This window comes from Cornus florida, unplaced genomic scaffold (genome assembly GCF_030987335.1).
Source record: "Cornus florida cultivar Cherokee Brave unplaced genomic scaffold, ASM3098733v1 CherokeeBrave_3.0.0_Hap2_Chr06, whole genome shotgun sequence".
Lineage (NCBI taxonomy): Eukaryota > Viridiplantae > Streptophyta > Magnoliopsida > Cornales > Cornaceae > Cornus > Cornus florida.
This window is the reverse complement of record NW_026775576.1, coordinates 90,217,639-90,242,624: the sequence shown is the minus strand read 5'-3', so window position 1 is coordinate 90,242,624 and position 24,986 is coordinate 90,217,639. Positions and strand designations below refer to the sequence as shown.

Here is a 24,986-nt window from a genome sequence, read left to right as displayed (position 1 = left end):
TAGTTGAAACCATGTAAGTTGTCACAACTTCAGCATCTAGATATCCTTCTGGAAAGAACTATTGCAAAGTAATGGGCTTCTGGATCCTTGTGCTTATAGAGGCGTGTTTGGTTGACTGTGTCTTCTTGACCCATTTTCTGTTATGGCCAGACTACTTATAGTGATATTGAGGTTTCTTCTTCCTTTGCCCCCTGTTAGAATAACTAGTCTGAAAAATGTCAGCTTGTTGCTTCCGTGGTTTCTTTCTTGTCATCAGAGTCCATCCTTCTCCATTATCCTGAGGGAAGACCCTTCCAAAAGTTGAAACATCAAGTGCCCTTTGCCAAGAGAGATGGAGATTGGTTCCAATGAGCCAAACTGGATGGTTGTGCAATATACCTCAGAAGTTGAAAGTTGAGAATGAGCACTCCCCACGACAGAGGTTGTCACATTAGCAGTAGTATGATTTGAAGTTACAACTTCATCCGTGTCCAACAAGATTTTTTCTTGTTTTGCCAGGTTTATCACCACCTCCTTGAAGATAAAACACTTCTCAATTGGATGACTAACAATACGATGATATTTGCAGTATTTTGGATCGTTGACACGTCCCATCTCTTGAGGGCGTTTGCATTCAGGAAGTTCTATAACTTTACTTTCGAGTAAACATTCCAAGATGCCAGGGACATCGGAATCGGGGAAGGGGTATTCCTTCTTTTCTAACTCCTTTAGCGTAGGACGTTGTCTTTCCCTCTCTTGAAACTGGCGAGGCTTTTTATCATCCTTCTTGTCATCTTTAACAGATATCTTGATTGGGGTGGTTGAGATAGCCATGGAATCTTTAACAGCGGTCTTTGACGACTTATCGCCCTTCTTCCAGTCTTTCTTATCCTTGCGTGGTTCTATGGCCACGGGACTTTTGCCGTCATGGGATTTCATACTGATCTCCATATCATGGGCACGTGTTGCCAATTCTTCAAATGTGCGAGGTTTTATACCTTGCAGAATGTAAAGAAGGCCCCAATGCATTCCCTGCATACACATCTCCACAGCAGAGATTTCTGACAATCGGTCCTTGCAGTCAAGACTGAGTGCTCTCCACTGATTAATGTAGTCGATTACAGGATCATCCTTCCATTGCTTCGTGTTAGTTAACTCTATCATACTAACAGTACGACGAGTGCTATAGAACCTGTTCAAGAATTCTCGTTCCATTTGGTCCCAACTATCAATTGACTCTGACTTTAGGTTGGTGTACCACTCGAACGCGTTTCCTTTAAGGGAGCGAACAAACTGTTTAACTAGTAAGTCCCCCTCTATTCCGGCATTGTTGCAAGTTTCGACAAAATGGGCAATGTGTTGCTTGGGGTTACCTTTTCCGTCAAATTGCTGAATCTCCGGAGGTTGGTATCCTACATGCATCCTCATACTGTCGATTCTCCTTGTATAGGGCTTTGAGTACATGAGAGTGCTCTATGAGACGCCTCCATATTGGGCTCGGATTGTATTCGTTATCATATCTTGCAATTGTGCGACAGATAATGAAGAGACTGAAGAAGCATGATTGGTTTGACTAGCTGCCTGTTCAGTCACCGGCGTCTGGTTTTGATTAGCCACATGTTCTATGACCGGTGTCTGTTTAGGGTCCTCCATGCGAGTACCTTGTGCGGTAGAATTAAGATTCTCCGTCGGTATTGCTATGGAAGATGTAAGATTCCCAGACGGTGGTGGTGTGAAAGTTGCACGATTCCCAGTTGGCGGTGCTGTGGAAGATGTAGGATGCCCAGATTGTACTGGTGATTCACCGAAGGTCTGAACTTCTAATTTGTTCATCAGTGTAGCGATTTGTAAGTCCTTTTCTTCAACAGTCTTTGTGAGGTTCTCAATGGCACGAGACATAGTTGCTAGTTGTTCCTCCATTGTGGCAGCTCCAGTCATCATAGCAACGACCACATCTGAGTATGATAGGCCTTGAGAGTCAACGTTTCTTTAAGTGATTGAATACTCTGAAGTCTGACGTGGTGACTCTGGGGGTGAACCGACACTAGAGCGAGCATCATGGATGGAATGAGGTGAATCTGGTGGCGGAATCTCCTCTGGAACAACGTCAGGGTTCTTGACATGTTGGGTTTTTACGTTTGCCGGCTTTACAGGATTGGTTTTCACCAAGTCTTGCTGATGTTTGGATGAAGCCATCGCTTAGGACTTGTTTCGTGTCACAGGGCCTGCCAAGGTACTTCCATCACTTGATTTGGTCTTCGTGCCACTTTTCATGGTGGCTTTGGCGTTGACCTTTGCGGTAACGATGTTCTTTTGGGCTTTTTTCTCTGTCGGAGTCTTAGGGGGAGCCATAGAGTTGGATAGAGAAGAAACTTGCTGATAGGAGAAAGAGATGAGAGGCAAAGGAAGTCCCACCGGGCGTGCCAGAAATTTGTACACACAAATTTTGTAAGTCTGCAATAGAAACAAAATATGGAGCAAATAATATAATTTTATTAATTTGAGAAATTGAGGTACAATCATCTGTAATGTTCTTTAAAAAAGAAAGAACTGGTCCTCTGATTAAATCTCATTTTTTTTGTTGGTTGGTTGGATCCAAGGCCTGTACAAGCTTGATCTTGAATCACCGCGGAATTTGGATGACGAACGGCACGACTTTGGATGTGCTTATTGTCGATCACCGTGGAATTTGATGAAGACCGGCACGATTTGATGTGATTAGTGTTCTTCGCCTTTAGGTTTGGTTGTTGGGAATGAGAGTTTTTGTATTTCTCTCTGTAATTTTGGATTTCTGAATTATGAATTCGTGTACTCCTTCTTCTTCCTCCGGGCCTCTATTTATAGGCTTCTTGGATCCATAGGATGATGACATGTGTCATCTCCCGATAAGGATAACATAATAACTGGGCCAGGCCGGTTATATTATAATAATTATCCTTAAAATTAATTATTCTAAATATATTTTATTAGGAATAATTACTTTTATATTTAACCATCTGGGCTACACTAATTAAATAATTTAAGTAAATTAAATTTAAACTAATTAAATAACTTAATTAAACATTATGCCCATATTTAATGGGTCCATTCGTCTAAATCAAAGCCCACTGCCTACAACAAATGAACATGTGAAAAAGTGTAGAAAAGTCTAATTAGCAGATCAATAACGCATTGATGTTAGTAGGGAAAGTTAGAAGAAAGAAAGAAAAGCTTCATCCATGTATAATTTTTTATTTTTAGTCATGCCTCTTATTGGAGTTCTTATATGTTGGGAATCAATTTGCTGAAACATACGGCACTTTAGTTTATGTATGCATATATATGCACATCAATATTTGAGTTTGTGTTAATGTTTAATGCGTTGATTTGATGATGAAAGCTAGGAGTCTTTTTATTTATTTTTGGTCATTTAATATTAATTTGATGATGAAAGCTACTAGTCTTTTTATTTATTTTTGGTCATTTAATATTAATTTTTTCCCTTGAAGTTTGATTTCGAGTAAAATTTGGTTGGGTATTAGGATTTGATTCTCAATCTATAATGTCTAATATTTTGGTTTGATTTTTGTATTCATCTTCCCATGAATCTGATGTTGGTGAATCAAAATTGGTTAGGGTTTTAATAGTTACAGTTCATTGTAGATTTATAACTGTGTAGATATGGGTGATTTTTTTTAGGTTTTTTTTGCCAAATGGATGAAGTCGAGGTTGAGGTTGAGGTTGATAAGCTGTTATGGTTCGAATGCGCTGGGAAGATGGTGCTATTGCCATGCGTGGGTTCATACGTTTACTATTTTGCTCAGGACACGCTGAGCATTTGGGCGCTGAGAGTCGTAGGATAGCTCCAGCCATGATCCCTTGCAGAGTTTCCAATATTTTAAGTGATATCTTGAGTCCTCACTACATTTCTGCGCTTTTTTGCAATTCCTACTGATATAAGACCATCATTCTCACCCTTCCTGCACACGATTACATCATCTTTATGAAGTTTTTTTTAGTGTTCACAAATTCTTTCCAGTTTTTACTTAAATAAACTATGACGGTGAAGGGAAAATGAGTATTAAGGATGTCGACTTTAGTAAAAATTTTAATTTGTAACTTCAAAATTATAGTCACCAGCATTGTATTAGTCATATCTTCCCAAAATTAACCCCCGGAGACCTCCCAGCTCATACACGCACGATATATCCATGGTATACCTTGGGAGGTCTCCAGGGGTTTATTTAAGTAAAAACTGGAAAGAATTTGTGAACACGAAAACCACTTCATAAATATGATGTAATCCTGCTTAGGAGGGGTGAGAATGATGTCTTATATCAGTAGGAATCGCAAAAAAGGCAAAAGTATAGTGAGGACTTGACATATTACTGAAGGAGTCACCAAGGCTGTCTGCAGGCAACCATTCGATGCTGTTTGTTACCCAAGATCTTTGAGTCCACTTTATTGTGTGCCGGTCTTACTTGTAACCGCAACATTGAATATTGATTGGCAGTCGGGGATGAGGTTTAGAATGCACTTTGAATCCGAGGATTCTACAGATATTTAACGGTTCGAGGGGACTGTGGCCTATCCTAATCCCAGGCGGCATTCACTCTGGAAGCTTTTGAAGGTGATTCAAGTCAAATAAAACGTCTATTTTTATTCTGTGTTCTTTTAATATGCATCTTAATTAGTTGTTTTCGCTTAAGAAAAATAAGTTTGTTAGCTGTTATGTTGAATTGACCGGTTGTAAAGGTTACATGGGATAATCCCATCCGGAAAGAAGAATTTGTAAATCCATGGGAGGTTGCATCAATCTGGCACTTCCATCACCACAAGGGCCAGAGAATTCTAAGAAATCTGATAAGTCCACCCAAGCTTTTTGGCGTAAAACTTTATTCCGAGGAGAAAATTTTGCAAAGTCGATCAAAAAGGTTAGGGTTGCTTTAGTAGTAAGGGATTAGTAACTTTATTCACTGAGTATTATACTACTTATTAGATAGACATTATAAACTGTTTACCAGGCAATTAAAATCAATCTGACCTTCCCATCCTTAAGGAGGAGGGGAGGGGTTCGAGCCCAGTTGTGGGCAATATTGTGTGTGAGTGTGATTCTTACCAAAGTAAAATAATAATAATAATAATAATAATAATAATAAAACCAATCTGATTTCAATGACCCTGACAATTATGGACCATAACAGAGATGTCCAATTTTGTGAAAAGAGTGTTTAATGGACTCATGCATGCATGTGGTGTGCATCTCTCTCTCACATTTTATTTATTTATTTTTTAGGGTGATTTCTCTTCAGTAATTGTGTTTAAATATTTCTGCTGAGCACCTTTCATTATCAAAGCAGTACCTGTATCTTACTGCAAATTTTCTGTTCTTTGACAAGAATTAGGTTTTATGATACATATGCATATTTATTCACCATTTAGGTTCACATTCGTCTATAGTATTATTGTGTGGGTGTGTCTAGACACCATTTCCTATCTTGTTATTTGTGTGCACAAGTGTTTGTAGAGAAGGATATGTGTGCACATCCTGGCTATATTGGAGGAATGTGTGTACATTGCGGCAAAAAGATGGATGATGGTTCTGGTGTGCCATTGGGATATATACACAAGGTCATCTTTTTTGAATTTTAGTCATGGAATTGTGATTTTTCTAATTTTCTAATTTTATATTGTTCTTTTATTTCACAAATTGGAAAAGTAAGTGGATTTTCTTCTTTGATTCAGTGTGTTGAGAAAATGATGTACACGGGCCAGAGAATTCTAAGAACTCTGATAGTCCACCCAAGCTTTTTGGCGTAAAAGTGTGAAACTATATTATGATGAGAGAATTTTGCATTGGTCAAGGCTACCGAAGGCAAGAAGGTAAGGGTAATCATAACTTGGAGGAAAAACAATGTGTCACCTTTTGCTTTAGTAATAAGGGATTAGTAACTTTATTTACTGAGTATCATACTGCTGCTTATTTAGACATTATAAACTGTCTACAATGCAGTTAAAATCAATCTGGCCTTCCCGTCCTCAAAGAGGAGGGGAGGGGCCCAGTTGTGGGCAATAAAGTGTGTGTGAGTGGGCATGTGAGTGTGTTTCTTGCCAAAGTAAAATAATAATAATAATAATTAAAAAAAAAAAAAAAAAAAAAAACCAATCTGATTTCATTGACCCTGACAATTATGGACCATAACAGAGATGGCGAATTTTTTGGAAAGAGTGTTTAATGGATGCTTAATGGACTCAAGCATGCAAGTGGTGTGCATCTCTCTCACTTTTTTTTTTACGTTGATTTGTCTTCAGTAATTGTGTTTAAATATTTCTGCAGAGCACATTTCATTATCCAAACAGTACCTGTATCTTTCTGTAATTTTCTGTTCTTTGACAAGAATTAGGTTTTATGATACATCTGCATATATGCACCATTTAGGTTCACATTCGTCTATAGTGTTATTGTGTGGGTGTGTCTGGACACCATTTCCTAACTTCTTGTTTGTGTGCAGAAGTGGTTGTAGAGAAGGATATGTGTGCACATCCTGGCTATATTGGAGGAATGTGCGTACATTGCAACAAAAAGATGCATGATGGTTCTGGTGTGCCATTGGGATATATACACAAGGTCATCTTATTTGAATTTTAGTCATGGAGTTACGATTTATTCTAATTTTATATAGTTCTTTTATTTCGCCAATTGGAAAAGAATAAGTGGATTTTCTTCTTTGATTCAGTATGTTGAGAAAATGATGTACTTTCAATCAGCAATGACATATTAAAAAATGCTATAGATCTTCATTTTGAACATCCTAAATTATTTTTGCTATTTAAAAAGGAGAGCTTCAAATCAGCTTTTAGAGATTTCAGGACATCCATCTAAACATACATATTACTCCATAGCTGTTCTCTCTTGATTTAATTTGTGTTTGTATATAAGTGCATTTCTATTTGCAGAATTTAAGGCTCACTGAGGATGAAAAAGCTCTATTATGCAATCTATTACGCAACAGAGACTTCAAGAATTTATTACGTCATAAAAAGCTTTACTTGATGCCAAGGGCGGATTTGCCCACCCCAATTATTTTTTTTATTTTTTATTTTTATATATTTTATATTCTAGGCAATTTTAGCCCAGCCCAAAAAAAAGAAAAAGTATTACTAGTATTAGCCCACCTAAAGAAATATTAGCCCATCCCATTGACAATTCCTGGATCCGCCCACCAGAGCCCACCCCAAAATTTATTTATTTATTTTTTATTATGGGCAATTTTAGCCCAGCCCAAAAAAAGAAAAAGTATTACTAGTATTAGCCCACCCAAAGAAATATTAACCCATCCCATTGACAATTCCTGGATCTGCCCTTGCTTGGTGCTTGATTTAGATCACATACTGCGTAATTCAACTAGTTTCCTAGATGTAACACCCGAAGAAGAATATTTAAAGAGCCAGAGCGATTCTTTGCAAGGTATGATTTATTTATGTGTTATGTGCTTTTGCTTTAGTAGTAAGATTTGTGAGGCTTTATTCACTGAATATTGTATTGCTAAAATTATGGTGTCTTCATAATCTTCTATAGACATTATACACCGTCTACCAAGGCATGGTTTCGTGAAAGATTATAATCTTTTGTGAATGGAAACTTTTTAGAATATTCTTGGATAATCTTTCTGTTTTGCCTATAGCATTTAAGTTTTAACAAAATTCAGGAAGAAGTGAAAAAAATGTAGTATGTCATTGTGCTAGAGTCACGTGGATATAGTATTGGGAAGTGGTATTTTCCTCAAATCTCATAATAGAATGGATAATGTGATCTTCTGAAACATTTGTTGTGTTGTTGAGTACTAACTGGGAAATGTAGTTACATTGGGGCTACAAATTCTCCTAGCTTGGTTTTCACTTAGTAGTCTCTCTTAAACTAAAGTTCAAATTTAAAATGACTAATCTTATCATCAATTTCCTGATTTTTCACTTTTCAACTAAGCTAATTATTATGTCCTTGTGAATCAATTCTGGTTCTTGGATTCTTACTCAGTATTTCATATTATTCATGTTCATCGTAATTACTTATTATCTCACAATTTTGACTCTGTACATGTTTTTATTTTTATTTTTTTTATGGAATTCAATATGTAAATTGGGTGATGTTTCAAAAGGTAGCCTATTCAGTTTAGACTTCATGCACATGTTGACCAAGTTGCGGCCTTTTGTTCGCACATTTGTAAAAGAAGCAAGCAACTTATTTGTGATGTACATTTGCACAATGGGTGAGCAGTCATATGCAATGGAAATGGCAAAGCTGCTTGACCCTGAAAAGTTGTATTTTTACTCTAGAGTCATTGCAAAAGAAAATTGCACACGGATGCATCAGAAAGGTCTTGATGTGGTGCTCGGTCCAGAAAGTGCCGTGCTGATCCTTGATGATACTGAGCAAGTAAATTTGTAATCAGCTAAACTTTATGTTTGCTTAAATATTTAGTTATTGGGTGGTTTATCATATCATGTGGTTCATGTTCATGCATTTGTAGTTATTAGCAGAGAATGTTGTGTTCGAATCTGGCTATTCACTTGGTCACTTGTCTGTTTATTGTGTTTGCCTGCAATTGTTCTTCCTGACAAAAGGATGCTATGAAATGCTTAAGCAAAGATAATTTGAGACGCCTTTTTTTTTTTTTTTTTTAAATTTAAAGGGACATGTAGTGCACATCTTTTTGTTGATTCCCACAATCAAGTTCGTAATGCAGTCACTATGTAATGTACCGAACCTAAGCTTCAGTTATGGTGGTTGGACGATGTAAAAAGTAATAGCGAACCCCGTAGCTACTTGTACTAGAAAGCAAGTTTAATCTGCTTGAGGCCAATCATTAAGTAAATAACTAAATACGGAGTATGTAGTTTTCCATGGAGAGATTATGCATGTCTGCCACCAAAAGGATTGTAATGTTGGCCCAGACAGTCAGTTATCCATTATGATTGGCAACAATATTCTTACTTTTAATATTTGATAATTTTACAGGCTTTTTGAAAATCGGATGATGCCTTTACACCTTTGGGAGTGTCGTGTATACAGAAGTTGGAAGTCATTGGTATTATAGTATTAACCGTTTGAAATTATTTTAGGAGTTATTTGCTGAGAAATTCCTATATCAGTCATCAGTTTTGAATTTGAAAGCTATCTTGATTTATTCACAACGTAACTTAACTGCCTTTTTGCAATGGTGGTTCAAGTTTTCCCCATATTCATTCTAGCAGTGCAACCTTATCAAATTTTAAATTGGTCAGAAATATTACTGAAGAGTAATATGGTAATGGATTGTGGGTGCTAAATGCAGTTGCAATCAAGAATACAGCTCATGAGCAGTGAAATGCCAAATGGCCATTGTACCTTTTAATCTTTTTACACCCTTTTAGAGAACATTATGGACGATGTAAGTTATATTAAGAATGAATTTGATTAGTTTTGGAGGAACTGAATTCGTGATTACTGAACATGCCAAGAAACTTTTTATTCATTTTATACCCTTAGGGTCTCTCCCCCCCTTCCCCCCCCGGCGGCGGGGGGCAAAGAACTACCATTATGTTCTTGGGGAGACTCAAATTCTCCACCTTTCACTTTAAAAGGAGAGAATATACCACTAGGACACAGGCTTTGGGAATGTATGTTACCAAACTATTTTGTCATTATAATTCATTTCATTAGTAATGTTTATCATCATACTTATCAAAAAAAAAATTAGTAATGTTTATCATCACATTTTAAATTTTGTTTTATTTAAAGGACCAATTTTGAAAATAAACTGCTGATACAAATTGATATTCCTTCCCTTTATCAGTCATAGCTCGAGGACTTTGACCTTCATTTATGAGAAAAACAAAAGAAGAATGGGAGTTTGACCTATTTGAAAGTGGATGCTCATTTTAAGTTTTTCTGGAATTTGTGTATTGGGTAATCAGTGGTCTGTACATTCTTTCATCAATGATAGTTAATACATATCTCCTCATTTTGTTCAATTCCATAATACATGGGAGCAGAATTCAACTGTTACTTTCTCCTTCAATGATTTTTAATCTGAATATCCTCATTTTATTTAATTCCTTACTACATAGGGGGAAATTAAATTATTACTTTCTTTGTAGGAATATTTGAAAAATGATCTAGGTTTGAATTTATCCTTAGAAGAAGAATTTGATTGGAAACCATGATGGAAAATCAATTCATATGGACCCGTTGAAACTAGAATCTTCTCTAAAAACTAAGCTTTAAGTTGTATTCAGTACACTCCATAGGATTCTTCAAGTAGTTTGGCATCCTTCCATATTACTTAAAGGCAACATCTGTTTCTATGGAGATCATTTCCTGCTTTTAAACTCATATTGTGGATGCTTACTCCCTGAAATAGGCAGGCGTGGTTGCTTGGTGAGTGATAAAAGCTCGGGCTGCAAGCATGAGAATTGCAGTTTCGACTCTAACAACAGCCATTTTGTACTAATAAAGGGAAAGTCTGGCTGTACCTCTGTCCACCCTCCTATTGCACTCGAAAATCAGTTCATATGGACCCATTGAAAATAGAATCTTCTTTAAAAACTAAAGCTGTGAGTTGTATTCAGTATACTCTATAGGATTCTTCAAGTAGTTTGGCATCCTTCCATATTGCTTGACGGTAAATCTGTTTCTATGGAGATCATTTCCTGCTTTTAAACTCATATTGTGGATGCTTACCTCCTTAAATAGGTAGGGGTGGTTGCTTAGTGAGTGATAAAAGCCCGGGCTGACTATAGCAGCAGCCATTTTGTTCTAACAAAGCCAAAGTCTGGCTGTACCTCAGTCCACCCGTCCGTTGCACTCGATTAACGGGGACTACTGGATAATGGTTCATTTTTACCTTTTCAAATGGCCTGAACTTCAGTGTACTGTATAGCTGATAAATTTTGTCCAATACTTTGGTGGACTTCTGTAAATGGCTGAATACTAGTCTACTGGATGGTTGCTAAAATTTTGTGGAAAGAATTGGGTGGAAATTTCCACCCCTAATCTATCTCTATATATATGTTTTGTTGATGCGATTTAAAAAACATTGTGTGTGTCTGGGTCTGGTAAATGAGATGTAGGTATTGTAATATGATAATGGTGGTCCCAGGTCAATGATTAGGGTGAAAGCCTAGGCAACCTTTGAGAAGTGAGAGTTCACTGATGGAGAAACTCTTGGAGAATCTCGTGGCCCTATACGTTTCTTCTTTTTGCTTGAATATTGTCCAAAATTTACGTCTCCCTAGCATCTGCAGACATTTAATCCTGGCATTGCTTAGTAACTGCAAACTACTCAGGCTGTGAGTTCAAGCCCTGACAGCAGCCTATTTGTGCAAATATCCTTAATTATCTGGGACCACAGTGGGTAATGACCTTTGTAAATACCATTGCGTTTCTACATGCATGTTATTTACTTTGGTAACACATTCATTTGGAGTCGATCTATACCATTTAGAAGCCTAAAAATATATGTCAGTGTCCTTTATTTTAGGTTTGGGTGAAGTCAGAATAAGTAGAATCTGTTACTGATGGACAGCTATCATTTCTTTGCTTCGAGTTCTCGACAATTTGGCTTCAATTGTAAGTCTCTTTCTGAGCTAAAAAGTGATGAAAGTGAGGTTGATGGAGCCCTTAGTACCGTTTTTAAAGTTCTCAGGTGCATCCACAGTATTTTCTTCGACCCGGTATGCCCTGTTTCTGCTTCTTTTATGATATTATAAAATGTTTTCTTCACTCACTTCTACTAATTGGGTTCTTCCTTGTAGGAACTTGGGGACAATCTTGAGAACAGAGACGCAAGGCAGGTAAATGAATCTTACAATGACTAGATTTGACCTCTTGTGTTTTATTTTTGTTACAATTATTTTTGGTCTGGTTTTGGATCAAGAGTTTCATCATATATTTCCAATTTGGTGCTTAGCTGATTTGGGAAAAGTCTTTGTTGTTGTTGTTGTTGTTGTTGATGCTGCTGCTGCTTATCTGATTGGGGGTGGGTTTGAATTTCATAGTGGTCTTTCGTTAGAATGCACATCTACATAAATGTATCAGCACGTGTGCCTGTACTTGCTCTTCATTGGAGCACAGCGCACTATCTAGTAGACTGTGTCTCTTGCCCCTATAGCTTCACCATGCGCTAATGTGCCACTTTGAGAGTATTGGAGCTTAATACTGACCATAGGGTGGGAGTGTAATTCAATGAGAATTTGTCACCCTTCATGGAAACTAAATTAAGGTTTAGCGGGCAGTTTCAGTTGTTGCAATATTGAATCCATTATTCCAACTGTTTCTGTAAGCTATTCCAACTATTCATTGTTGCAGTGACTCCCAACTGTTGGTGTTCTCCAAAATTTATTGGATTCTCAGAAATGTTATTTTATATTTTTATTGTTCATTTATTGGTTATTTTATGATTTTTCCAAAACTATCATAATTAATGAGCCATTTGCACGAGCACTTCATATCAGAATGTGTTCTTATTGTTCATTAATTCACCTTGCAAGAAAATTTTAGACTTGAAATAGATTATGGTTCCTGATAAAATGTTTAATGATTCCTGATAAGTGTTGAAAACAGTGCGGAAGGAAGTTCTAGAAATGTGTAAAGTTGTATTTAGTTGGGTTTTCCCAACTCAATTCCAGGCTGAAAATCACCCCCTCTGGAAGATGGCAGAGGAGTTGGGAGCCATAATCACCACAGAACTTGATCCTTCAGTGACACACGTGGTGTCTAAAGACTCTTGAACGGAGAAGTCCCGTTGGGCAGTGCAGGAGAAGAAGTTTCTGGTCCTTCTTCGGTGGATAGAAGCTTCACACTATTTGTGGCAAAGACAACCTGAAGAGAATTTCCTTGTCTAGCAGATGAAAAAATAGTTATGGTTCTCAATGATGTAGATGCAGTAAATACCTAAATGGGTGTAAAGTTGGTTTCTAAGTTTTTTTTATGGAGCTGCCAACTTAGAGAAATGTTGTGGCAATTTTGAATATCTGCTTAAATGCTTGTGGTCAAGTGTTACGAGGTTGGGACCTTGACAAGCCCCCTGACAGCCATGGGATGCTGTCAGCGTGCACTGGGGGTGCCTAATGGCATTTTCGTAAATATGGCGAAAAAGTGAAGCTTGGAGTTTTGGCTTGGGATCTTTATGGGGGGTACCTTGAGTCCATAGAAGATGGTTGGCGCAGACGGTACTCGATTTGGATGTCGTGCACTTTGAGACATTTATATGTGGGTGCAGATTAGTGGGCTTGGCATGGGCTAGGTTCACGAGGTTGGCTCAGATGTTGCTTAAAGCATGGACTACATAAGTCATGGCTTATGGTTACAGAAGACGGCTAAGTGGGCTCAGTTGGTTGGGGGAAGTTACTTATGGTTACAGAAGATGGCTAAGTGGGCTCAGCTGGCTGGGGGAAGTTACTTATGGTTACAGAAGATGGCTAAGTGGGCTCAGTTGGTTGGGGGAAGTTACTAACACTTCCCACTAGTGTGCATATATTACGGGTAGTGGGGGTGTGCTGAGTAACTTCCCAACTTCCCACTCATATGCATATATTATGGGGAGTGGGGGTGTGCTGAGTAACTTCCCATGCATATGGCACAGATCTGAGGGGACAACACACAGGTGGTTAGAGTCGGTTTCTTCCACTATGCTGATATATAGAAGGTGGCAAATAATGTGTAACTTCCTGTGGACAAGTGGCATGAGCAGAGCGTGCCAACAAGCTAGTAGTTGGGCTTGTCAACTACATATGTAGTGGTGACACACTTAGTGGGTGCCAACATGACCCTAGGTGGATGGGGGTGTCATCCACCACTTTAGTGGGTAGTTGTAGGTGGATGGGGGTGTTATCCACCACTTTAGTGGGCAGTTGTGGGCGGTTTTGAGAGTTTGCCTATATATTGCTAATGTGGGTTCTGTAGAGAGGGTAGATTGAGAGTGAGACACAGAGTTGTGTTGTGAGAGACTCTTGTATGCTTCTGCAGGTTGAGGCATTTCCTTATACTGTTTTGTGAATAATAGTAAAAGGTTGGAAGCCTTGTGCTTCTGTAAATTCGTGGGTGTTATTGTCTTTATATTCTTGCAACTATACTTGTGTGTAAAAGTGTTTTACTTGCTGTGTGTTATAGGCAGCAAGTGTGAGTTGGTTGGCTGAGCTAAGCTAGAAATTCAGAGAAAAGTTGTTCATATTTCTGGCTTAGTGCCATCACAGGGCCACTAGATTCGTGTTCAGTATTTTCCCCTATGACATCAGGGATAGTGATGAATGATTATTTTTCATACACAGTTTATCTGTTGTTATCATTGTTATTGTGAATTTCAAGTTGAACCATCTACAACTCCTTTTCTGATTTATTTCCTTCATGGTAGATAAACATATCTCAAAAGTTGGTTCACTGGGCTAGGGTTTAATATGCTACAGAGCGATTTTGTTAGGATAAGAATTGGTATAAGACATGAACGCCCATTGGGTCACAGACCAGGCCTCGATGAGCTAAATCGAGGACCAATGGGTCACAGTTCAGACCTGTCCTCAATGAGCTAAACCTAGGACCGAACCTAGATGGTTTGGGCTAGGTTTTAGCCCCAAAGAATACACACTTACTCTGCCCCGGATTTGAACCCTCAATAGAATTTTACTTTTATTATCCGAATAATTAGTGGGCTGTGATACTAGATCGGTTCTCACCCTCTCACCCGAATCCGAGGACAAAATATCTGTTTTACATTGGTTGAATAATTAATAGTCTTATTTTGGTCATGAGAGTCATTAATGTGTTGATGGTCATTGGTCGGTGGGCCTTTCGGGATGGGGGAGGCCTGTGGCACTTGATTGCATGGTGCCCTCGTGCTGGTGAACAGTAAAATGGATTTCAAAATAATTTCATTGAGGATGCGATTTTAAAGGTGCTTCACTTCTAACCAAGTATTGGTCACTTGAACCAATCAAGACTAGTCCCAATTCACAACAATGATGCTTAGGCTTTTATAAACGTGCCCAATTCACAACAATGATTTCTGTGAGGAATCCCGTATTATTTTATTTTTATTTATAAATGTGATTTGAAACGCCTGTACCCTTACATATATATAAAGCAGAAACCGTGAAATTGAATATAACCACCAAAAGACCGAACAAACTAATCCGGTCCGTTGTCAGTCACTGTTTTATCAGGATTTCACTTATATGAGTATATCTTTACCGAGTTTTGATATCGTTTGCCTATATAGGAGGTCTCACAAGGTAGCAGAAGGTGGGCAGTCGGTTGGGATCGAAAGGGCGTCCGTTTGAGATCTATCAAGAGAAATAATTTGTTGAGCGAATGGCTTCTAACTCGAAAAGGTGCCACCGGAATAATGCACAAAGACCGTCGTTGGCGGACCAAATCTCTGTCATAGTCACTGTCGCCGCCGCTGAAATCATTGGCGACAATGCCGACCTTGTGGCGGAGATCCTTCAGCGTCTGCCGGCGAAATCCCTCATTCGATTTAGGTCAGTCTCTAAAACATGGCTCTTTCTCATCTCCAGTTATAGTTTTTCTTTCCTTCATTGGCAACACCAACATCCACAATTCCATGATCCCAAAATCTCCGGCCTTTTCTTCAGCTCTAGATCCGAAACTGTATTCATCAAATTCATTCCTCTCATTCACTCTGACTTGATGAATCGATGTAATGGTTCTAATACTATTAATGGCGGAGAAGAAAACAAGCCACTTGCTGTATTTACTGATATGAATACTACTACAACCATAGAAGACTCTTGTAATGGTTTTCTACTCATCTGCTGTGAAAACAAGAATTATAATTATAATAATGGTTCCAGGAGGTCTTACCACGTTTACAATCCTACTACCAAGCAATTCTCTACTCTCCCCTACCCTTTTTCCAAGGCCTTCAGGTTTCCTGGTGTTGATGACCGCGCCACAATACCTGGTTACGTGGCGCCACCTCTGCAACATAGGCACGACTGGCCAGTGCTAACCTGGCGTGCCCACGGTGAATTAGGTATTCTCGAGCTACCAATCCAATAACCGAGATTACTGGCCGAGGAAGGGGTCGCTACCCTTCCTCTACCGCGGACGCGCCCCGCTCCAGTCAGATGGGCTCCTCCCCCCCCTGGCTCGCTCGAGGTTGCTCTTTCAAAGAGCAACCTCGACAAACCTGTTTACACATTTCCCTTCTTGGCAAAAAAGACCTCGGGATAGAACTGGGATGAGAACCTGCGAGGTCATGAAGGCAGGACCTCGAAAGGGGCCTATCCCCACTGAAGCACGGGAATCTGAAGACATGTGGATAGGTGGTTGAGATCTAAGAGGTTGCCTTAGTCCGAGGCTAGCACAAGGGGGAAAAGATACCCGGTACCTAAGCTCGAGCGATGAAGGATAAGAAACGCATTAATTACGAAAGACATTTGATAAGACCCGCATTAATTAGGGAGCGCCGTTACCTCCTTTGACCGGAGGGCAAAGCGCCGCGGCCCATCCATCAATGTCTCATCCGTCAGACGAAGAAGCCATCGAACCTTTGGATAAGAGCGGGCTCAGCCAAAGGACTAAAAGGCATTGACCGAGGAAGTAAACACTATGGGGTGTTGATCAGCCTTTAAAACAGGAAGAACCACCACATTAATACTTATCCTCTGACAAGCTCGAGTTTGCATGGTACCGAGGTCGGCCTTCCTTTTCTCAATCTCCGTACCTAGAGAATCCCTTGTGTTGCTTGGATCTCCACTTGGATACTGATCTCAGATCTCTTGGCATACGTGGAACGAACTCCTCATCCTGCTCACGAACTATCATCAACACTTGACGACTTTTTATATTTGGTTTTTGATCCTTTAAAATCACTTCACTACAAAGTTGTTTTGCTTCAGAGTGAACTAGAGAAGTGTGGGTACTAGTGTCAAATGCGTATTTATTCTTCAGAAACCAATGCCTAGTCTTCACCGCCCAATATTGTCGATCAGCATCCTTTTCCGGCAGCATTAAGTTTGAGCCTCAATAATGGAGTCTATTGCAATGGTTCCATTCATTGGATTTCCTTAAGCCCAGTCGAAAATTCCATATACTTTGATATTGATGTAGAAAGATTCTTCTCAATACCATCTCCACCATTTCAGATTGTTGCTCATAAATTCTTTCATTTTGGGAAGTCCAGAGGTCATTTGCATTTTATCGATTATTATGGTGCTACCGGATTTAATGTCAACGTTTCTGAGATGGAAAGTGATTACTCCAAGTGGACATTGAAGTGTCGGGTTGACCTTAACCCAATGGTGGTTGATCTTGCTTCAAAGGAGGAGGAGATGGTTGTCCGTGATGATACGGTCTCTGTGCTTAGTTTAATTCATGGAGAAGATGAAGGGGATGTGTTTTTGGTGCTATTTGTAGCCCCCAATATGATAATCTCGTACAACATGAAGGATAACACCTTTAAGAAGCTTGATGATGTAGCACGCCATCCTGTATCTTCTTTTCATGACCTTTCATGGTTTAAACACTCTAGTGTCCATCAATACGTTGAGACACTCTTTCCTGTTTGAGTATCACTTGGGTTGGGTTGGGTTGGGTGGTCACTATTTCAGTGTTTATTGTCCATCAATTTCATTCTATGGTTGTTTGTCTCCAGCTAATTTAGCACTTGGGTTATGACTATTTCAAATATTGTAATTTCAATTTCTATCTTAATATTTATGAAATTGATTGATTTATGGAGTTTGCAGTTATAATGACATGCTTAGAAAATCTTGTTATTTTTATACTATGCTCTTGGTATCGTACTGAAATTAAGTCTGCCTTTCAGTGTGTTGCTTCCTCGTAACAACACCAAGTGTGTTATATTTAAATTATTAGAAGACATGATATGCCCCAAATACTGCATTGTGAATTGATGAGCTGAAATTTATAAGATATATAAATCGAATTTGAAAGATGAATTCAAATGTATAAGATATATAAAAATGTGATTGAATAAAGCTCTTCCAATTTTATGCCTAAGTTGCACTAGTTGTCATTTTTTTATTTTTGTAATCAGTATCCCCTGTTCAAATGTTAATTTTGTTATGTATTTTACTCCTGTCCGTCCGTGTACACTACCAGAATTTTATGCTACACCGGCAGTTTTTCACCAGAAGTTCTAGAAGTGCCTGAATTAATGTTATTCTATAGTTTTGCCCTGCAGTTTAGAGTGCCCAACAAATAAAGCCGTATGTTTGGACAATCAAATATTATGTATTGCTTATGTCAAGGTCTTAGAGTTCTTACACAGAACCCTCTTGTACTCTCTTGGCAGGAGAAGATCTAGGGTGCTCTGAGCAGAACCCACTTTCTCATGTTGGTGCTCTTGCCTCTTAGATCGCGGTATGTTTGGGCAATCAAATCACTTCTTTGCTCTTTCCCAACTGATCAAATCAGTTCTTGGATCAACTACAACTTCGATATTCAATCGCGTGCATCAAGTATTGTTGGCTCAATCAGGTTTTCTACTCACTATCTCTCTCTATATGTGCACACACATACATATTATTGCCATGAGTTCTATGAATTCACTAAACTCATTTCAGTTTTAGCTTCATCAAGTTCATCTTTGAATCGTTAAGAAATTTGTGAAATCGTTCAGAAATTTGTAAAATAATTTTGAAATGATGAATAATATAGTGTGTAAACAGATAGCAAATTGTCGTTGCTTGCTAACCGTGTCCATTAATTCTATCTCCACCTTACTTTCCCTGTCTTAATTGTGTGTTGTTTCATTCTGTTGTTCAGATATTAATTAACTGAAGTTTTATTTTATTTTATTTTATTTTATATATTTATTATTATTTTTTAAGAGGTCTGTGTTTGATTTGGGTCTGAGTTCTGTAGAGTTTCTATCTTTTTCTCTTTCAACCAATTTTATATTTGATATGCACTTCCTGACTATATCTTGTGACTTTTGATCTTCCATCCTATACTAGCACTTTTTTTCTTTGTTTTTATCTTGATTGAAGTCATTAATGGCTGAAACAGTGAGTGATCTATCTTTTTTTCCCCCTATTAAGGAGCCACAACCGCAAAAGGAGGAGAGGAAGACCTCCCCATTACAAAACAATTAAAATACACCCGCTTCCAGAAATTGGCAAGCAGGGAGATTACCAAGAAATAATCTTGCAAAGGAAAAATGTAGCACCTTAACCACTTTACATTAACCAATTCAATCACAGTACTCGAGTCATTAAAAACTGAACATTCTCAAAACATTCTCACCAGCTTTTGCAGCTGAATAACTGAAGTGTCAGCTACATTCCAAATAATTTGAGTAGTAGTTTGCTGAGGATTAACAAAGACATTGTCACGAGGTTTCAAGTTCCTATACCATCACATATTCCAGAATGTTAAAGTGATAGTTAACTTTAAAAGCTTGCTGCATTCTGGTCCTGAACTGAGAAACGAGCGTTTCCACCAACTGATCATAGTTATTCACCCTGCTCCAATCCCAATTGAACAGATCAACCTACCACCTCTGTATAACTTGAGCAAAGCTACAATTAAAAAACATATGATCTCTTGAATCAGCATTCAACATGCAATGATGGCATATTGGAATAACACATATACCTCTTTGCTGCAAATTGTTCAAAGTAGGCAGCTTGTCTTGGATGGCCAAACAAGAGGTCACACTTGCCGTCAGTCTTCCACCATTCCAAACAATTCGGACCAGTACCTCTTGGGGGTTTCATTTCTATAGTATTTTCAGAAAGACTTAAAACTAGCTTGACCATATTTTCATCTAATGGAATCAAAGCCTTGATTGATAGGAACATAAGTAGTAAGATTCCAAATTTCTGTAACCTCGTTCACCATGAATTCTTGTGTAACTGATCTTAGCTCATCCCCAATCTGAAATTGGACGTTTGCTGACATAAATTCCCTGACCCCTTACGGAATCTTCCAGAAGGTGGAGTTATTATACATCAATGAACAAGATGAAATAGAATCATGCTTAAGGTAAAGATTCTTCAACCATGGAATCTGCTTTATACCCTTTCTTTGTCCCAAAATAAACTGCATTTGGCGTTGTCTATTTCTGCAACTCTTCTTAAACCAAACCCTCCTTCAGATTTTGCACAAGCAAGCTTACTGCGCACCAATAATGGATGATAGAATAGATCACAGATCTTATCAACTCAACCTTACCAGCAAGTGATAGATTAAGAGAGCTCCACCCATTGAGTTTTGCAGCAATCTTGTCGGTCTGAGCTTTACAATTCTTCTTTTTCAAGCCTTTATCAATCATAGGAAGCCCCAAATATTGAAGAGGCAAGGAACCTCAGTTTACCTTTGAGATTCTGCAGAGAAATTTTTTTCCTTCTAACTGTTTTATGCTTTGTTCGGTAGGAAGGAAGGAAGAGGTGTAGAGGAAAGATAGGAAGGAAGGAGCAAACTTCCTTCATTCCGTAGAGAGGAGGCAAGGAAAGAAAGGATAATAGGAGGGATGAGCCATCCTTCTTCCTCTACAAACTTTCATCCCTCCAAATATAGGCGGAAGAGGGGCAAGATGGCAAGTGGGACTATTATAGAAGTTTTTGATTATAATATTATCCTAAATTATACAAGTTTTAAATTACGATAGTATCCTCTATAAGTTATAATATTATAGATACTGATGGGTATAATGGTAAAAATAATTTAAATTTCTCTTTCTCCTTCTCTCCTAACGAATATAATAAATTGTGAGCTTATTCTCTTCTCTTCCATCCAACAGAACAAAAAGAGGGAAGGCCACAATCTCTTTTCTAGGGATGTCTCACCCATCCCTTTTTCTCTCCCTTCCATCCAATTTTTTTCTTTTCTACCGAACGAAGCATTAGAGAAGAAGACCTTACTTTTTTCAAAACTCACTTCCAGACCCGAGAGGGTTTTGAACTTATTGATATTCAAGATATATTTAGCTGACCTCACACTTGCTTTAGGAATCAGAAATAGATCATCTGCATACATCCTTAGTGTGAACCCCCCATTATTCCTTTCAGCCTGAACCATAGAGGAGAAGAATTCTGTAATATGTGTGAAAAGAAGGGGAGAGAAAGGGCAACCTTGCCTCAAACCCTTTTTCGGCTGAAATACCCTGCAGGAGTGCCATTTATTACCACAGGAAATTATGAGTTAGATATGCATTCTGTTATCCATTCAATCCATTTATTACCAAATCCAAAAGCTTTTAGAACATGAAACAAGTCCCAACAAACAGTCATATGCCTTTTTGACGTCTATTTTAAAGGCCATTGGCTGATGAAACTTTGTAGTCTGAAACCCTCTTATAATTTCTTTCACCATAATGGCATTTCTCATGGATTTTCCCGCCTTTCACAAAAGCTGATTGCTCACAACCTACAATTCTCCTTAGCACTGAACTCAACCTTGTATCCATTAGCTTAGCAGTAATCCTGTAAACTGTTAGAGCACAATGAGATTGGTCTGTAAGCAGCTTCAACACAATTGCTTGTTTTGGGAATGAGGCAGATAACAGCTTAGTATTTGAGAAGGAACATTCAACAGCATTTACCACATCATGTTCCACAATGCTCTGAACTTGTTGTAAGAATCTTGGTGGAAAACCCATCAGGCCTGGTCTCTTGCGAGGGCCTAATCTGTCACAACTGATTTGATTTCTTTAGCAGTGACTGACTCTCCAAATACTGAGCTTCTTTCAACGAAAGTTTAACACATAGGCATAAAAGTTGACTTGTGATCAAAAGTCAACTTGTACATAGTGGGTGTATTTAATCAAAAGTTGACTTGTGGTCCATAGCTTGCCACTTGTCAAAATGTGGTTGATTTCCCTTTTTGGTTGGTTTACCCTTTTGCCCATCTACAACTCTTGCAATGCCAACAAGGTTCCCAAAATATCTCCCCTATATATGTGCAAAAAGACCACAATGCCCATTACTTAAGATGGCAAAATCGGGAGAAGTTCTCGAGCCCGGAAATCGTCATGACTTCCGAAAATTTCTAAAAATGATCCCATCACCTCACATTGATTTAAAATAATTAAAAATACCTTTACAAAACCCTCGTTCAAGAAAATAACCTAAAAGGCCTTTGGGACCTGCATGGCACGCAAAACGAGGCGTGAGAAATAAATAAAATAAAATAAAAACAAAATCCAGAAAAATCCAAGGCATTAGAGTATATGTATGTATTGACTATATACTTATTACATGACCCACATTTATTTTTAGGTTTTTATTAGTTCCAGTTCTAGAGTTGAGTTCGTACTGAGCAGAGACATTTTTCATCACTCTTCTGAATTTATCGACATATGATACTACTTCATGTCTATACTGGTTTAGACTAATCATTTATTATTTAAGATTATTGATTTAATTATGGGTCCTTGATTATGGATTCCCAAGTTGTACACTTTGGAGATTAATTTGATTAAAGAATATTTGTTAATGAAAATTTTATTATTTATTAATTAGTTTTTCATTCACCCTATTTATTATTCATTTTTATTCATCTTTTTGTATTACGTGCTTGTTTACTATTGATTGACTTTTGATATTCCCAGTTTTCGGATATGGACTTGACCAACCTACACATGAAAATTGGGGGTATCACAGGTGACGTAGGAGTCCTCATCGAGGACGGCGTGGGTTTTGCTAGGGTTTTTTGCAGGTTGGGTTGAAGAAATGATGGTTAGGGTTTGTAAGAGTTTTTCAGAGAGAATGTGATGGTGAAGAGGTGTCGATGTGAGTGGCCTGAAGATAAAAGCATGGCGAGAGACAAAGAAGATATTTGTAAAGGTAGGGTTTTTGAAAGAGAAAGAGGGAGATTACAAAATTGCAAGACTGATCAGTGATGATCCCCAATATTATGGAGAAATTATGTATATACTATGCACACACACACACACACATATATATGCATATACCGTTCTACGACTGGAGGATGGTTGTGTGGATGGTAGTGGTGATGGTTTGTGGGATGGAGAGGAGAGATGAATGGTTGGTGGGATGATGGTTGGATGGTTCTAGTGATGGTTGTTGGGAAAAGAAGTGGAAAGAACAATGAATGTCGAATTAATCTTTTTGCGTCTTTGTGTGATTAAAATAGGATGTGTGTTCAATCAACTAAGTACAAATAAAATAAGCAATGAGAATCATCCATAAAGTGACAGCAAGATATATGTGGAAAAAACCCACAAAGAAATAAAATTCGAAGTCTGATTTCAATTTTTACTGTGCAACAATAATGGGGTATACAATTTTCTTCTCTATTCACCATTAGCGGAATACCGCCAAGGAAAAAAACCACAATGACCGGTGTTGGTAAATATATATGCTTCACGTGACATTTAAGATATAACAACCCTTGTACTAATATGTCATGAGATAATTAACAATATGTTAATAAATCATTAATTAAATATGCAACTCTATATTTAATTAAATATGCAAAATAAAGCAATAAAATAATAATAATATGTAAGGAATGAACCTGGACCGAGGCTAGTATTGGATACTATGTCTTTAAGACAGATTCGTCCCGCTATGGTGCTAACGGACTCAGTGACGTCTATCTCCCAGGATACAACGGTCTACATCCACCAGTAGCAGCACTACAAACTCGTGGATACGGCAAACTTCCTCCATGTAATACTCTTTCTGACTCAAAAATGCATCTATATACTATACAAATGCTGAATTGGGTGTAATCCGAACCAAATGGTTCGGACCAATCTTAATATGGCTCGATGAAATTGGATTAAGGTCTAAGTGGTTCGGACCACTTAACCTATGGTTTGAACCCACTTGGGTTGGGTTCAAGTCTAGAGAGGGAGATAGAAGAAAATGAAAATGAATAACTTGCAAATGATCCAAAGGGGGGTATTTATAGAAACAGAAATGTCTTTTCGGATAGGGTGTATCTCTTCGTTATTGGACACAACCATTGCAATAGGTTGCAATGGTTCACATGGTGTCTGTTCACCACTAAACACATCTATTCCAATAGGTTGCAATGGTTCACATGGTGTCTGTTCACCAATACACACATCCATTCCAATAGGTTGCAATGTGCCTTTTCGAGTGGGTGCAACCATGGGTTATGATGGTTCGGAAAAAGGTGTAACCCTTTGAAAAAATTAAAAAGTGGTTTTTTAATTTAAAAGGTGTAACCTTTTAGAAAAACTAAAAAGTAGTTTTTTTTTTTTTTAATTCAAAGAACCAACCACCCAAAAAATCAACCCATTTGTGAAACCCATTTAAATAAGCCCAGCCTAAAATTAGGCCCAATTCAAAATTCTAAAAAAAAATAATCTGGACTTTACAATTAGGCCCAAGCCCAAGCCTAAATCTTAAACTCAGTTTATTTAAATTTCAATTTGTTTTAACACTTCTCATATTTTGCATACCCATTTAAGCTTATCAAAACACCACACTTTGGAGCTAATTTTTCATTCACCCGGAAACGGATTTGAGAAAGTAAATATACTACGTTCATTTCCTTACGGAGAGAAATGCGCTCGTCTAGAGATTCGCAAAAATTATTAGCGGAATCTATTCCATATCTCATCTAAAATTTATGTTTTTAATGCTCCCGTTTCCAACAGTTTGATCTCAACTTTTATTATGCAAAAGTAATGGGGTACACAAGTTTATTCTTTAGTCACCACTAGAGAAATATAATCATCAAGACAAGTATGCTCTTGACCCACAACAATAATATATTCACCAACAAAGGTGGATTTCAACAATAAACTCAACAAGAAGGTTTTAATTATGAAAAAAAAAAAGGTTTAAATCGAAATAACGAGCACCGTCCGATCTTTCGGTCAAACTTTCTCTCTCTACCTTTCTATCTCTTGGGCGACCCACGGTGGGCGCGCACACACTGTTATGTGCTTTTTGTTCTTCTCTATCTTCACCGCTTCAGACGAGTAACCAAACCCATGCTTTGATTCATTGTAATAACTTGTGGGCTGGGCCCATTTATTCAATACTTCGTCAAACCCACGCGGGGC

The 24,986-nt window shown here is 38.1% G+C and overlaps 1 long non-coding RNA gene across 2 annotated transcripts; it reads left to right on the top strand.

The window, feature by feature from the left end:
* Window positions 1-3,039: 3,039 nt before the first annotated feature.
* LOC132312785 (uncharacterized) lies at window positions 3,040-23,238 on the top strand. Of its 2 annotated transcripts, XR_009483330.1 has the most exons (6): window positions 3,040-5,589; window positions 5,704-6,225; window positions 6,471-11,670; window positions 11,752-11,790; window positions 18,273-18,457; window positions 22,533-23,238. It is a non-coding gene; the product is annotated as an uncharacterized LOC132312785 (long non-coding RNA). The 2 variants fall into 2 exon arrangements; XR_009483329.1 differs by having other exon boundaries at window positions 5,704-11,670.
* The last annotated feature ends 1,748 nt before the right edge of the window (window positions 23,239-24,986 follow it).